This window comes from Salvia miltiorrhiza, chromosome 8, assembly GCF_028751815.1.
Source record: "Salvia miltiorrhiza cultivar Shanhuang (shh) chromosome 8, IMPLAD_Smil_shh, whole genome shotgun sequence".
Lineage (NCBI taxonomy): Eukaryota > Viridiplantae > Streptophyta > Magnoliopsida > Lamiales > Lamiaceae > Salvia > Salvia miltiorrhiza.
Window position 1 is genome coordinate 47,234,131 of NC_080394.1, and position 14,844 is coordinate 47,248,974.

The following is a 14,844-nucleotide window of genomic DNA, read 5'->3' on the forward strand; positions in this document are numbered from 1 at the left end:
TGCGAGCAGATTTAAGAATCACCTCAATCCACTGAATAAAACGAGCATTATAACCAAGAACCCTGAGCACATTGAAAAGAAAATCCCATCGAAGGGTATCAAAAGCCTTTGTAATATCAATTTTGCACGCCATGTTGCGACCACCATGCGAACGTTTCATGCAATTCACGCCCTCGGATCCCAGAATAATGCAATCATGTATAGACCGACCTTTGATAAAACCAAACTGATTGTGAGTGACAGTATCAGCAGCAATCGCGCTCAAGCGAGTAGCCAAAACTTTGGAAATAATTTTAAAGAAGAAATTAGACATCACAATAGGTCTAAGATCCTTAACCGAGGAGATCTTATCCTTCTTCGGAATGAGAACCAAAGTGTTAGCATTACACCCCGAAGGAAGATAGCAATTCTCAAAGAAAGCACGCACCGCTTTTGTCGCAAGCCCGATTCCCGACACTAGTGATAGTGGGGTACGAGTATCGATACGACTATTTTTAAAAGAATAAAAGATAAGAAGAATAGGTCGAACATCAAGCGGAAGCTCGCATCAAAAGGTGTTATGGAAATCATCATAAAGGAACCCAAGGGTAAAATCGTCAACGTCGTTATAACTTTTTATTTATCAGAAATTTCACGAACAAAAACAAAACGGGTATCGCTCATTTTTCGTAAGGAAGCATAATATGCAGAGTATTGCAGCAAAAGGCGAACCGATTATATGTATGAAGACACATAACCGTGAGTATATTACTTGATTCGAAAAGAAACGAAGTATTTTAATCATCAAGACTCTATTAATCATAAGGGCAATATTAAATATGATCACATCGATTGAAACGGTTCCCCACCAGCACCAGACCAATCTCGCTCCCCGCTTAGCCTGCACATTTAGAAATACATGCAGGGCGTGAGTACATAATACTCAGTGGGCAAACGCCGAAAAACAAGGAAAGTGCTCTTAGAGCTATAAGTTTGAAGCTTGCCACATCTCAGCAATACACAGAAATAAGTCAGCATAAATGAATCTGTGCATGCAGTTTTCATAATCAACATCATAAATATGTGTCTGCAGACAAAGTAATCGACATGTATGTACCGCATCTACAACTCATCATTATAATTAAGGTACTGAGAAGTAGGTCTCCCTCTCAAGTACCGTGACCGGCCGACCCGAAGACGGCTCACAGTCACCTCTGTGCACAAAACCCCGCTTGTAGCAGGATCCGAATTCGTCTCATCTCATCAGTAGAGGGTAACATACAAGCTCAACGTCAAAAATTGGCAAGTCAAACAGTTCTCAAACATCATTTATCTCAAAACATTTGTTAATCTCATAACATCATCAATTCATTTTAGAAAGCTCGAATGATAAACGTATACTCAAAATATTGTCCACCTGAAGACCTTACTCAAATTCTCCCGTCAAAGCGGAGTTACTTACTTCCTTGCTCTGCTCGTGTCTTCAGGGATCATCATCATCATCGAGGGTTCATGTCATAAAATGAATCTCGATTAGAAACTCATTAACAAATCTCATGCCTTAACTCTTGCTCTATCTCATATTCTATCTCCTTATTCAACTCTATATAGACTCTCCACTCATCTCAAATCCATAAGCTCAAGGATAGGTTTCAAGAAAATCATGGTTCTAAGTCTCGATTTATCTCTCAACTAAGACTCGTCAAATTTTCACTCAAACACATAGGCAACACAAACACGTAAGGCACATAAGAAAATACTATCAAACATCATCAAAACATGCTCTGTTCATACTCTGACTCAACTTCAAAAATTAACCTGTTCTGACTCCGACATCTCCTGGACTCGAGACTCATACCAAAAGAAAGGTCTTCGAGTATAGTTTCATATAAAAAAAAAAGTAGAGCCAAAAACTCCAAGTGGTTTGGGAGATATGACTGTTTTACTACAGTCTACCATATTCGTCAGTTTTGAGCAATCGAAAACTTGGATTTGTAAAAAATAGTAAATGTTGTCAAACTGGGCTCAAATTTGGTGGATATCTAGCTAACACAATAAGGTTAATACCATAAAAATTTGGAAAGCTATATCACACAGGAAGCTATTGAAAAGAATGACTCTTTCCCCTGTTCTCTGAAATTGTCGGTAGAAATATGCAGTTTAGGTTTTGCATTTTATAAAAATAGTCAACGAAGTCCAAATGACTTGAAAATTTACAGAGGTGCTCAAGACTCATTTAGAGACTTTTTATAAAATTTTCAAAGCTTTTTGACATCGAAAAACCGTCGATCACAGTAGGTCAGTAGGCTTACGAAAATCACCAAAATCTCATCTCAAACTCTTAAATGCTCAACTCAACATTCCTTCAAAGAAAACCAATCAAAGCTCATTTTAAACACATATAACACTCACAAACATTCAAACACATTATAATACTCATCATACTCGAATTAACTCTCCTCTTTTACATCTTAACTCAAATCTCAAGGAAAACGTCTCAACGAACGCATCAAATCAATTCTCTTTTCATTCTCATGCTCAAAATCACTCCATCATTCATTAATGACCTCATACCTCATATAACTCATTTTACACATATAAATCCCCTTTTTATCATGTAAACTAAACTCTAATGATAACTCATGTATCAACGCAAACTCTTAACAAAAGCATGACAAACGTTCACATAATGATCATAAATCAATTAGACCTCATTTTATCACTCATTGACTTCTCAAAATATGAAAACTCAAAAACTCATTCAAACTAAACTAAGTCCAAATTTTACTTAGCTAACGATAGACTTAATCAAACATAATAAAACACTACTATCATGCTCAGAAACATATATCTTAAGCTAAATCACTTAATCGACACATAGACATGAAAGTCCAAATTTTTATTAACTAAACTCCTTGAAATTTTATAAACACACATGGATCTTTAATCTCATCATAGATCTATCAATCTTAACCCATTTATCTCACATATAATCCATCAATTTACCAATTAGAGCATAGATACACATATCCCTAATTTTATTAAACTAACTCATATCAAAATCATCCATTGACATCATATACTCAATTTACTCCATCAATCATCATCATATACATTTCATAGACTCATCTACATCATCAATTCATCATTTTAATCATTGACTCAAAAGTTCTCATTTTTGGGTAAACTAAACTCCATCGAACTTTCACATCTCAAGACATATATTTCACAACACACATCAATCATCAACAAACATCACATAGACCACTTTTCTCACCCCAAATCAAGGAAAGAAGAATAAAATTTTTTGAAGGGTTGAAGACCCATTTGATCGAAAATTTCAAAAACAAGGGAGGGGTGATTTCTTGCTTCAATCTCTCAAGAATACTCACATACAACCTCATACAAGTCATATCTATGAATTTATACATCACTTACCCAAACTTTACACCAACAATCACACTTTCTCTCTCTAGCCTTGGAAGCAATCTTCAATGATCTTCTTGAATCCAAGGAGATTGAAGGTGTTTAGGCAAGGTTTTGGAGTGGATTGATGTGTTTTGTATAATTTTTGGAAGCTTCGGAAGGTTCTACCATGGATGTTAATGGAGGAAGATGAGAGATGAAGGGGGAGAGAGAGAGTCGAATTGGTGAGGATGAAGGAGTGAGAGAGAGGATTTTGTTAGATATGAATTGATATGGTGATCTTAGTGAAGATTTGCAAATATATGCAATTAATGCTTTGTTCCCTCTCTCTAATCTCTACTCTCTCAATCTCTACACTTGGTAAATTTTGGTAATAAGTCACATGCTTGGAAAATTAAAATATTAATGTAAGAAGGGTGATTAAATAATCATCACAATAATTATGGAAATATTACTCATAATAAAATACCATAGCATAATTATTCATGTGATCAAATAAAATAATAAAGCACTAATATTAGTGCACTCACTTGATTATAATATTCCTCATCATAAGATAAATAATTTAAAAAATATTATGCTTTGGAAAAATTTCCATAAACCGGCATCATTCAATTTCTCGGTAAAAATAAACCGCACTTGCTTTTGAAACTTAATCAAAATTCCAAGTGCTAAAGTCTCAAATAAAAATCATAATAACTTGCTCATAAAGACACAAGTAACGAAAATCATATAATCAATCAGTCACGTAAAATCACATAACATCACGTCAAAGCAGTCGGCAAATACAAACAACTAGACGTCTCTCTGACCGACTCTTTTCATCAAGGTTCTCACTCTTACTTCCTCGACTCTATTTCCAACTCATTATTCCTATTTTCTTAATAGGACAGTCAAACTCTGATAATTCGGTATCCGGTAATTCTATTCCCGGTAGTTGGAAATAAAATAAAATCTCAGCTCAATTCAATCAGCATCTCTATCTCAACTCATTTCTCAAATCTCATCACTCTAACTCTATCATCGATTTATTCACTCGTATATCTCTTTAAAGACAATCTGTCTTATCTGCTCATAAAAGAAAATGTCTCGTATTTCGACATCTCAGTACTCTCATTAGTGTTAAGATACTATTTCTCAACATAGGGAAAAGTACGGGGTGTTACAGCTTTAAACACGTTCCTATTAACAACAGCCCAGCAAGTATGAAAGAACTTCCCAGAGAACCCATCCGGGCCTGGGGAGCTGAGCGCATCCATATCAAAGACGGCAGCCGTAATCTCCTCATCCTCAGGAATACGACATAACACTCTATTATGTATGTCCGTAACAACCGGATCAAGGATAGCCTCCACCTCTACAATATCACTCACAACTTGATTTTGAGCAGTAAAAAGCGTAGTAAAAAACTGCACCACATGATCAGCAATGAGGTCTTCATCGTGAACCAAATCTCCATTAATCCTAAGACTTTCAATGTTGTACTGGCGTCGCTTATAGCGGAGCATCGTGTGAAAGAAAGAAGTGTTTCTATCACCATCTTGCAACCATTTCACTCGACTTTGCTGTTGAAGCAAGCTGGATTTTTTGGTGAGCGTGACATTAATTTTGGCTTGCGCCTGCACCTCCTTGGTGAACAAGTCATCCGTGTAGCCTTCTTCCGAAATAAGCTGTTGAACATCCATGAGCTCCTGTTGATATTCAGCCAACATGACCTCCACTTTACGAAAAGTGACCTTATTCCAAGATTTCAACACATATTTGAGGCGTTTGAGCTTGGCCATAACCGTGTAAATAGGACAAGGAGAATGGTAATCTTGATTCCACGAACCACATCTAAAAAATCTGGGTGAAGAGTCCACATGTGTAGAAACCTGAAGGAGCGTTGTCTATGAGGTTGAAGTTTCTGGCATTTCAACAGAAGGGGATAATGATCCGAAGTAATTCTAGGAAGAATATGAGTGTGAACAGAGTCCCAAGGATCAGCAAAATTGCTAGAGAACAAGGCTCTATCCAGAATGGACTCAACATGACGAGGCATAAATCTACGACCAGACCACGTAAATTTTAGCCCCGTGGAGGGGGCCTGAATAAGCTCAGAAGCATCAATAAAATCCCGAAATTCTCGACAAGCCGTGGAGTTGGGCTGACAAGAACTGAGCCGCTCATGAGAACCCTTCACAACATTGAAATCCCCCAGAAAAACCGTGCTTCTATCCAAGTAAGCAATAAGATCGATCCAGAGTTTTCTGCGCTGAATATGGCAATTAGCACCATGAATGATGCCAATCCTGAAAGAGAGCTGCCGCCAAACACAATCCGAAATAATCACCTGCTCAGAAGAGAAAACAATACTAACAGAGACATCGGGATGAGAAAGGAGCCAAATGTTGGGCTTCATGTTATTTCTGGAATTCTGAAAATGCGCCACCAAATTCAAAGAATTCCAATAAGCAACGGAGGTCTTAGAAAGATCCGATTTGGGTTCCAAGATGCCCAAAATAATAGGTGAAAAAGAAGCGCAGTGCTCCTTGATAATACGTTTGGATTCTTCCGTGAATCCACGAATATTCCAAACAAGAAAATTCATGAGAATTATATAAGGTATGTGGAGTGAAGGTCGCCCTTCTCCACTTCTTCTGCCCATCTTCCTGCTGCGACATTGGACATAGTTGTAGAACTATCTGCTCGCCCCTTATCAATCACGAAATCCCTCGGAGTTTGCCCAGCATCAAACGCTGACTTTAATCTATTATTGATTAACTCCACGGACTTTGGGTTCGGATTAACTTTCTGTTCAGCTTTCCTCAGACGTCCCTTGATACTATCATCCATAACCGGAATCTGTTTCTTGCTTCCACCAGCCGGCCTTCCTCGTTTCTTAGGTTCAGAACCCATTTTGACGACCTACTGAACCTTCATCGATCTTTCCGTGTCAACCAAAGCTACCTCTTTCATATTGGTAGAGGTAGATTTTCTGTCATTGGATTCAGCAGATGGCGAAACTCTGCTATTAGTGCACTGCTCCGTAACCTTTTCCTCCAAATTCTGAATTTGTAAAGAATGAGTATCAATAGTTTCTTCCACAGAATCATCCTCACTGTCGCACTCCACAGAATGAGCTCCGTAATCAGCCTCATTAACAACACCATCACTCTTTTTCGTTGCAATCTCATCATCGCAAGGAGGAACAATCATATCTTTTAATAAATCCGGGCCATTAAGATCCAAGTTCTCACTTTCCTTACTATTCTCGACGTCAGCCTGACCTTCCACAAGCTCTACCCCTTCATCACAATCCAAGATACCAAACTGATTGGTACATGGAGCAAGAGTCAGCTCCTTCTCCCTAGGTTCCCAGTTGCTAATTTTTTTTGGTTGAGAGAATCCCTTGTTTCCCTTGTTTGCCGCAGCAGCAGCAGCAGTATCTTTATCAGCAGTCTTATCATTCCTTGGGCCAACGACTTCTTGTTGCTTGGCCTTGATACGATTACATTTGTCAACGGAATGTCCCGTGATCCTACAATGAGAACAATAGAAAGGCAATTGTTCATACACAAATTCAACATAGAACGAATTAAAATCACAGTCAAGTGTCATGGACTCCACTAAAGGATGAGCCAAATCGATTTCAACAAGTAAGCGAGCAAAACTTCCCACTTCCCTGTTAGCCGAGGCCCCGTCAAACTTAATCGGGAATCCTAGCGTCCTTCCAATCGCAGCAAACACTTCCGGGTGCCAGTATTCAACCGGCATATTATAAATCCTTACCCACACCTGGCAGAGGGAAGAAATTTCCTTATGCGGATCAAAGTTACGAACCCATTCACGAATACGTAGGGAACCTGAGGAAAGCTCCCAACTCGTTCTCTCTTTGGCCAGTAGTTTATCCGCCTGATTCCCAAACTTTAACGTAAAAAAGCCCTTCCCCATAGGTATCAATTGCCAATCATGTTTAGTACTCCAGAGGCGCTGAAGTTCGGCTTTGATATCATTCGTAGCCCTAGGTTTATCACCTTTACGTAATAACAGTCGTCCAATAACCGCATGTTTGAACTCCTCCACGTTACGATCAACAAGGGCCTTGGGGACGGAGAGGAAGAAACCACTCCCTATTTTTCTCCGAATTAAGAGACGTGAATTTGTGGATCAAAAGGTTTGGCTTCTTTTGCAAGTTATTTGTTAACAATTGAAGAGAAAGTCCTGCTCTGATGTTTCACTACTTCGGCTTTATCGATGTTGATCGAAACAGCAGTCTCCTTCGCCGGAGTCTTTCCGGCATGGGAGGAATCCATGGTTTCCTGCGTCGGGTTGTCCGGGTGCGTAACTCTCTCGAGGGGCAAGGCAAAGTTGTTGGAAACTTGAGGAAACTGTGAGGGCGAACGTGCAAAGGATGAAGAAGGAAGAGCGACGACCTCCGGCGCCGTCATCCCGGCAGACGGACGGTAGTCACAAGCCCAAAAGATCAGGAACTAGGGTTTTTTTGCGTAAAACTAGGGTTTTTTTCGTAACATGCTCTCTCCCTTAAGTGATTGTAGAACTAAAAAAACAACTCAAACCATACTAAAAGTCAAAGTAATTGGAATTGCCGTCAAAGTGCATGCATTCCTTCAAGATGTTAACAAACAATTTTTAAGCATAAAAATTGTTACTATATTTTTCTACCTAAAAAATAAAAGCAATCTGCCTTCCTTCAGCCTCTTCATTGTTCCTCTTTTTCTTTTTCATCTTTGCTTAGACGCCTTTCGTCTCTCCCCGCATCCACGCGGTCGCCGATCCTCTTTCTATCTCTCTGCGCTTTCTCAACATTGGCTCGCACTCAGCACACTGTTAGATATATTAACATTTATGGAGGTTCATGGTGGTACGAATCTGCCAATTAAATTTCACTAAAATGCTTAATCTATTAGAGGAAGTATGGGTACATATTCAATCATAATTAGTATCTACTCCTACAAGATTATTATTAAATAGAAAATCAAATATCTTGAGGTTGGTTCAAATTTAAATTTATATAAGTTTTCTTTCGAGACTGAAAGATATTTGTTGATCAATATTTCTAATTTGCAAAAAGTTAATAGTTTCTTGTCACTGAAACTCCAATTGAAACAACTTTTTTGCTAAAGTTGTAACCCTCATCCTAGATAATAGATCACTTCATAATATGAGAATCAATAATTAATCTTATAATTTATAAATGATGTTAACAATTTAATCTTATTATGCAATATAATCTTATAATTCAACAATTTAATCCTAAAGTTGTATTATACGATGTTAACAATTTAATCATAGTTATAGTTTATTATGTAAATTATTTAGAATCAATTATTAATCTTAATTTTCATGTTAATGTAAAATTTGCAACACAAAGAAGCATCAGTCGAAATCATGGGAGTTTTGAACATTTTAATCAAATTGAAAGTGGCAATCACATTTGCAAAAAAAGATTACATCTTAAAAATTAATCACATCCCAAGCCCATGAACTCTTACACAAAGAAAGCCCAATTATGCATACTATAAATACCTCAACTCACTCATTCTAGGGTTTTTACTCACAAACACATCAGCGGCGCCCAACCTCTCCAAACCTAAATCTTCAGATCTTCTTCCTCCACCATCAATTTCAAACTTCTCCTCCGTCGCCCAAGATGAATCCACTAACCCACACCGCACAACGCCCTATCAAACCCACTGCCATCTAACCACCGCGCCTTGTCTCCGCAGTTGCACACCATTCTCGAAACCATAGATATTCTGCTGCCGTCTGGTGCCGCTGTTGTCATCACCTGAGACGCTGACGTTCGACGCCACTGTTGGCTCGCCGACATTAATAACTCGCTAGTGCCGCCTTGCTCATAGCTACCGCCACCGTTGGCAGCAGGACCTCGGCTGCCGCAACAACCCCAAACACGTTGTGGTTCTACTTCAGAATTGGCGAAGAACGATAGGGATACCTGCTGCCAAAACAATTGGTTTTTGTAAGATGAGTCTTTGTTATGATTTTTTTAAATAAATAAATTTTTTTATCGTTTTTTAAATAAGTAAAATATTATTTCAAGTTGGGATGATGTACTTTGCTCATTTTAGTGCAGATTTAGAGAGTTACAGATAAGTATTCTCATATGTGCATCAATATTTGTCTGCTTCTGTTTTCTTCATATTTTGTTTGCTTACTTCAAGATCTGTTTTTCATGCATTTGGATAAGGATTTTAATTGATTCTTGGGATTTTCTTTTTTCTTCCCATGATGCTTGAAAATTCGAAATTATCTTGCAACAAATCACTGTTTTAGCTCATCTTGAAATGTTATTTTACCCTCTGCAATAAATTGCATTTTGATGCAATTTATTATTTACATATCTTTTTTCTCGTTTAATGATTATGCTTAAAAATCTGAAATTATTTTTAAGCAAAATCCACTTTTTTCGCAGCTAGCAGCTCATATTGATGTCTTTTGATAAGCTTAAGAAAAAGAACAAAAAAACCATTTCTTTTTTTAATAGTTCAGAATAAAACTGTTGTTTTGGTAGTTAGATTGCTCATTTTCAATGTCTTTTGATAAGCAAAAGAAATAGAACAGAAAAAAAAATGACAATGGTTGATACGTTAACATATGTGCATATATATGCATCTAATAACATGCTATTTGTTGCTTTTGCAGATTCAGAGGTTCCCATGCTCCAGATTCAAGCCTTCATCTATAGAGAAAATTCAGAAATATTAGCTATTAATATTCTAGATTTATAGTTTATGCATCAAATAGAAACAAATATTGTACATTGAGTTCCAAAAAAACTAAACAAAATTAAAATGAAAGTGCCACAGAAGAACATAAAACCGTAAAAAGAGTTCAAAAGATTTAGAACAACCAAGAATAGAGAGAAATTACAACAAAGCTAGAAAAAGTTACAAAAGAGAGAAAACAAAGATAGAGAGAGAAAGTCAGCATAGTGAAAATTAGCAGTTAATGAGGCACTATTTATAGAAGATAATTCACACTTATCAGCACACAATTTGGGCTCCAAAAATTTAAATTTGAAGTTTGGGCTCCACTTTTTGGAGCCAAAACCAGCTGAACTGCAAGGCCCAATAGTCAATCAGCAACAAAAATTGCACACTGGATAAAAGATAGCTGCGCACTGGCGGGAAACAATGCAGCCCAAACTTGTGCTTTTATATAATTATAGATTCTAAGCACATCTGACAGCAAATAAGCGTCCTTCACCCTTCACCTGGCAGCACACATTTTCCTTTTTAAACCAAGGTTTCTTGCTGCCAAATTTGGACCACAGCCCAACTTCCTCATTTTGGTTAGTCTCCTGCGCAGGTACAAAAGGAGTACCCTCAGTCATTAAATGTAATTTGTTTGAACATCTTGGCAGCTTGTAACCCACATACTAGCAACTAGGGTTTGCAGCTAGGGTTTTAGATGCTACTTTTCTCATCTATAAATAGAGACAACTCTTAGGCATATGTATCTCAAAACAAACGCAGTGTTCCTTCTTTGGCTGCTTTCATAGTTAGAATAACCTTCTTTCTTTATCTTCTGCAGTAGTTTCTCTAGTTCTCCTTTCGCCAGCCATAATAGCCATAGCTATAGTTCTCAAAACAAAGCTAGACTTGCTTCTAGTTCTTCGCAGAGTGCCGCCGGAGAGTTGAAGGTGGCGGGAGGAGAGCAGGGAGCTTCTCACTGCCGTTCGCCGGAGATTGAGGAGTCAGTGGCCTTGAACTTGGGGTGGTCCAGGATGGAGAGCGCCAAGGAGGCTATAGCTGACCATGACTGGAGGTCTTTGGCGGCGACGTTGCTCTAGCGGGGGGGCTGATGTCGGAGCAATGCGGCGGCGAGACGCCGGATTCGATAAAAGGAGCAGAGCATCGTCGTGTATGTGTGTACTGTCAGCGAAACAAAAGGGAGCATCACTTGCAGAAAATGTGGCACCGGCAACGGGAAGAGGCTGGCGGCAGTGGGTGGATTTTGGGTGGACAGTGGCGTGAGGGAAATGGCGTGAAGCTGCGGCTGTCAGTCTGACCAAGTAAGAAAGAGAGAACTTGAGGGCTGGAAATTGATGGAAGGCAGCGGCGGGTTTGGGCAGAGGCGGACTTGTGTGTGGCGGTGAAGGAGACGGCGCCGGGCATAGCTCCTTGTTGCTTCCTTATTTTGCTAGAGTTGTGCGCATAGCGGCAGTCCCCAGAAGCGGTAGTGGTGCGGCTTTTTCAGGATTTCAGCGGTGGTATTTTGTGGAAGATCCAAGTCTTCAGAGCGGCGGCGGAAGTAGCTCCTTGTTGCTGTCGCAGTGGGGGTGGCCTTCGTTTTGCTCACCGGAGTTTGAAGGGAACAACGGCAGATTGAGAAGGAGAATCGGAGGTGGTAGTGGCGAGGACGGTGGCACGACGGTCCTTCGGGATGCCGTTGCTCGACCGGCCGAGAGGGAGAAAGAAGAGCAGGCAGCGGTGTTATTGCGGTCGCCGTCGCGGCGCTGTGGTCGCCGGAGTGACTGCCCACCGCGAGCAGAAGGAGAGAGAGAGATGGCGAGAGAGGATGGGCCGTGAGGAGGCGCGGCTGCCGTCGACTCGCCGGGACTGGAGCAGGCGGCGGCGGCGGATCTGTGAAGGGAGAAGAGGCGGTAGTTTTGAGAGAGAGAAAAAGAGTAGTTTTAGAGAGAGAGAGAGGACTGATGGGCCTTTATTGTTTGGCTCCATTTTCCTTATAATTAGGTCTAACATCAATCAGGCCCAATTTTCATTTTTTTTTTTTTTATGCAAGTAAATTCCCAAGTTTTTGAATAATTCTTATGTTTTCCTTGCAGTTAATAGCGATGAGAGTTTGGCGATGACAATCTTGGGGGGGGTCATGTTCAAGACTGGCGTAGTCTCATTAACCAACTTCATGGAAGATTTTGCCCCAAACGAGATGCTTTGAGTATTTGCAAAGCTCGGAATCTATTGTCATTTTTTCTTTCAGTCTTGACATCTCCATCAGCCCAACTAAAGACCATCCTCAGAGAGTTCATCCAAAAAATCTAGCAGCAGCACATCTAAGACCTTATTTGAGTGATGTTTACTTTACACTTCAGGTGGCTCAATTGGCTTTAATCATATTTCGGGTGCGCTCGGATCTGGGCCATTGTGAGTCCAACCTTTGAAGATTGCTGACTACATCTTCTCTTTGCGCAAATTTGAGCAGGCTAGATGACTCAATGGTGTTCTATTATGTTTGGTGAACGTGTATTTCCACTCCACGAATGGATTCAACTTTAGCTTGGAGAGAAGTGAAGTTAGCGATGCATAGCTGACCTCAATGCCAGATGACTCAATTCTTTGACAGGTCTTGGGTGCGCTCGGACCTGGGATTGCTTGAGTCTGGTTTGAGTGAGATTGTTGTTATGTTTGGCGTCTCACGAAGTTGGGAGAATTCTGCACAGCGGCTTGAGAAGATTGAGTCTTCTCTTCTTGATGCTCAAGCTAAGGAGAATGAAGCCATCGTCCGAATTGCTTTGATCAAGGAGGAGCTTGCTATGATAGAGATGTGGAAGACGGAGATGAAGTTGTTCTTCAAGCAAAATAGGGCCTCCTTTCATACTGTTCGAGGTGCAATCCAAGAATTAAAAGAGAGTTTGACAAACACAAAGTTGCACAAGTTGATGAGGAAATGCTGCGGAATTTGAAGACCTCAGAGTCACTTTTGATCTCTGCTCAGAGAGCTTTGGAGGATCAAGACCCATTTGCATAGTATTGGTGCAAACCGTAGTTTCTATCATTTCTCTTTTTGATGATTCTCATTTCGTTGTGATGGATATTTGACATCTCTCTCCAAATGTGCTTATGTTGCTTTTGATGGCTTGATTTTCTTCCCAATTTGAGACATATTCGGCTTCACATAATCAACTTATATCATAACTAGATGATATAAACTGAAAAGAGTCAAACACAATTCATGACTGAACCTAGAAATTATCTAAGCTGTCTACGTACCATTTTGAAAGGGATCAAGTCAAAACGTAGTTCATAGGATCAACAGGTGTTTGAGATTGGGTGCCGTGCACAGTTTATACTCATGCGGGCCAGGAGTAACATGTAGTTTAGGCTCGTGCGTCAAGGAGCTGTCTTCATACACTCCATTTTGTTGCTTTTCTTCATTTCTGGTTTCTCATCTGTCTCATCTTTTTGGCTTTTCTATTTTTCTATTTTTTTGGCTTTCTGTTTTTCTATTTTTTTTTTGGTTTTTCTGCTTTTCTTTTTTTTGGCTTTTCTGCTTTTCTCTGTTTTTTTTGGCTTTTCTGCTTTTCTATATTTTTTTTGGCTTTTCTGTTTTTTTTTTTTTAACTATATACATATGTACATGCTTTGTTTCTACTATCATTCATGGATAGTAGCGTTTCAGGAACTTGCCATTGATAGGCCCAACCCTGACATTGTCATAAGAAAGAAGTATGTATGCTCCGTTTGTGTAGACTTCCTTGACAACATATGGGCCGTCCCACCTTGATACGAATTTGTTTCCAACACGATGTGTGATGACAATTGGCCTCCTTACAGCGAGGACCAGGTCTCCAACTTGAAAGGAACGCACTCGCACCGTCTTGTTGAAGGACTTTGAAAGACGAGCTTGATAGCATTCCAGCTTTTGCTGAGCCTCCAGCCTTTTCTCATCTAAAGCTTCGAGTTCCTCCAGACGCAGACGTGCATTTTCTTCTTCAGTTAGCCCTTCTTGGATGGCCATTCTCAAAGAGGGAATTTGTTGTTCGAGAGGAATGACGGCTTCAACCCCATATACCAAAGAGTAAGGCGTTGCCTGCGTGGGAGTTCTATAGGTGGTTCGATATGCCCATAATGCTTCCCCAATGCGTTCATGCCAGTCACGCTTTGATTTTGAAACAATTTTCTTCAACAGATTGCACAAGGTCTTGTTGAATGCCTCAGCCAACCTATTTGCTGGCGCATTATACATCGACGACTTTCGTTGCTTGAAGCCGAATTTTTCACAAAGCTTGTTTATCACACTACTACAAAAGTTTACATACATAACAGTGAATAGATAACGGTTTTTTTCAAAAACCGTTATGTATGAGCGCATTTTTAGGAATAGATAACGGTTTTGCGAAAATCCGTTATCTATGTAGTGTTGTCTAAATGCATAGATAACGGTTTGAACAAATGCGTTATGTTTTTGCGTTATCTATTAGTTGCATACATAACGGTATTACAAAACCATTGTGCCACCGTTATCTATGACCATCTTTTATAACGGTTATTTTATAACGTTAAAGAACCGTTATGTATAAGAGTCATTTACAACGGTTTTTGAACCGTTATGTATGAGCGTCTCTAAAAACTGTTATGTATAATTTTTTTTATTAATTTTTTTAAAATAATATTATTTTATATTAAAAATATATTATATTAAAAATAACAAATAAATTCTTTATCCTAAAAT

At 39.3% G+C, this 14,844-nt stretch overlaps 1 long non-coding RNA gene across 1 annotated transcript; it reads right to left on the reverse strand.

The window, feature by feature from the left end:
- Nucleotides 1-576: 576 nt before the first annotated feature.
- Nucleotides 577-3,668, reverse strand: LOC130996901 (uncharacterized). Its single transcript, XR_009092876.1, has 3 exons — nucleotides 3,418-3,668; nucleotides 1,397-1,460; nucleotides 577-880 (listed from the first exon to the last, which is right to left on the reverse strand). It is a non-coding gene; the product is annotated as an uncharacterized LOC130996901 (long non-coding RNA).
- Between the last annotated feature and the right edge of the window lie 11,176 nt (nucleotides 3,669-14,844).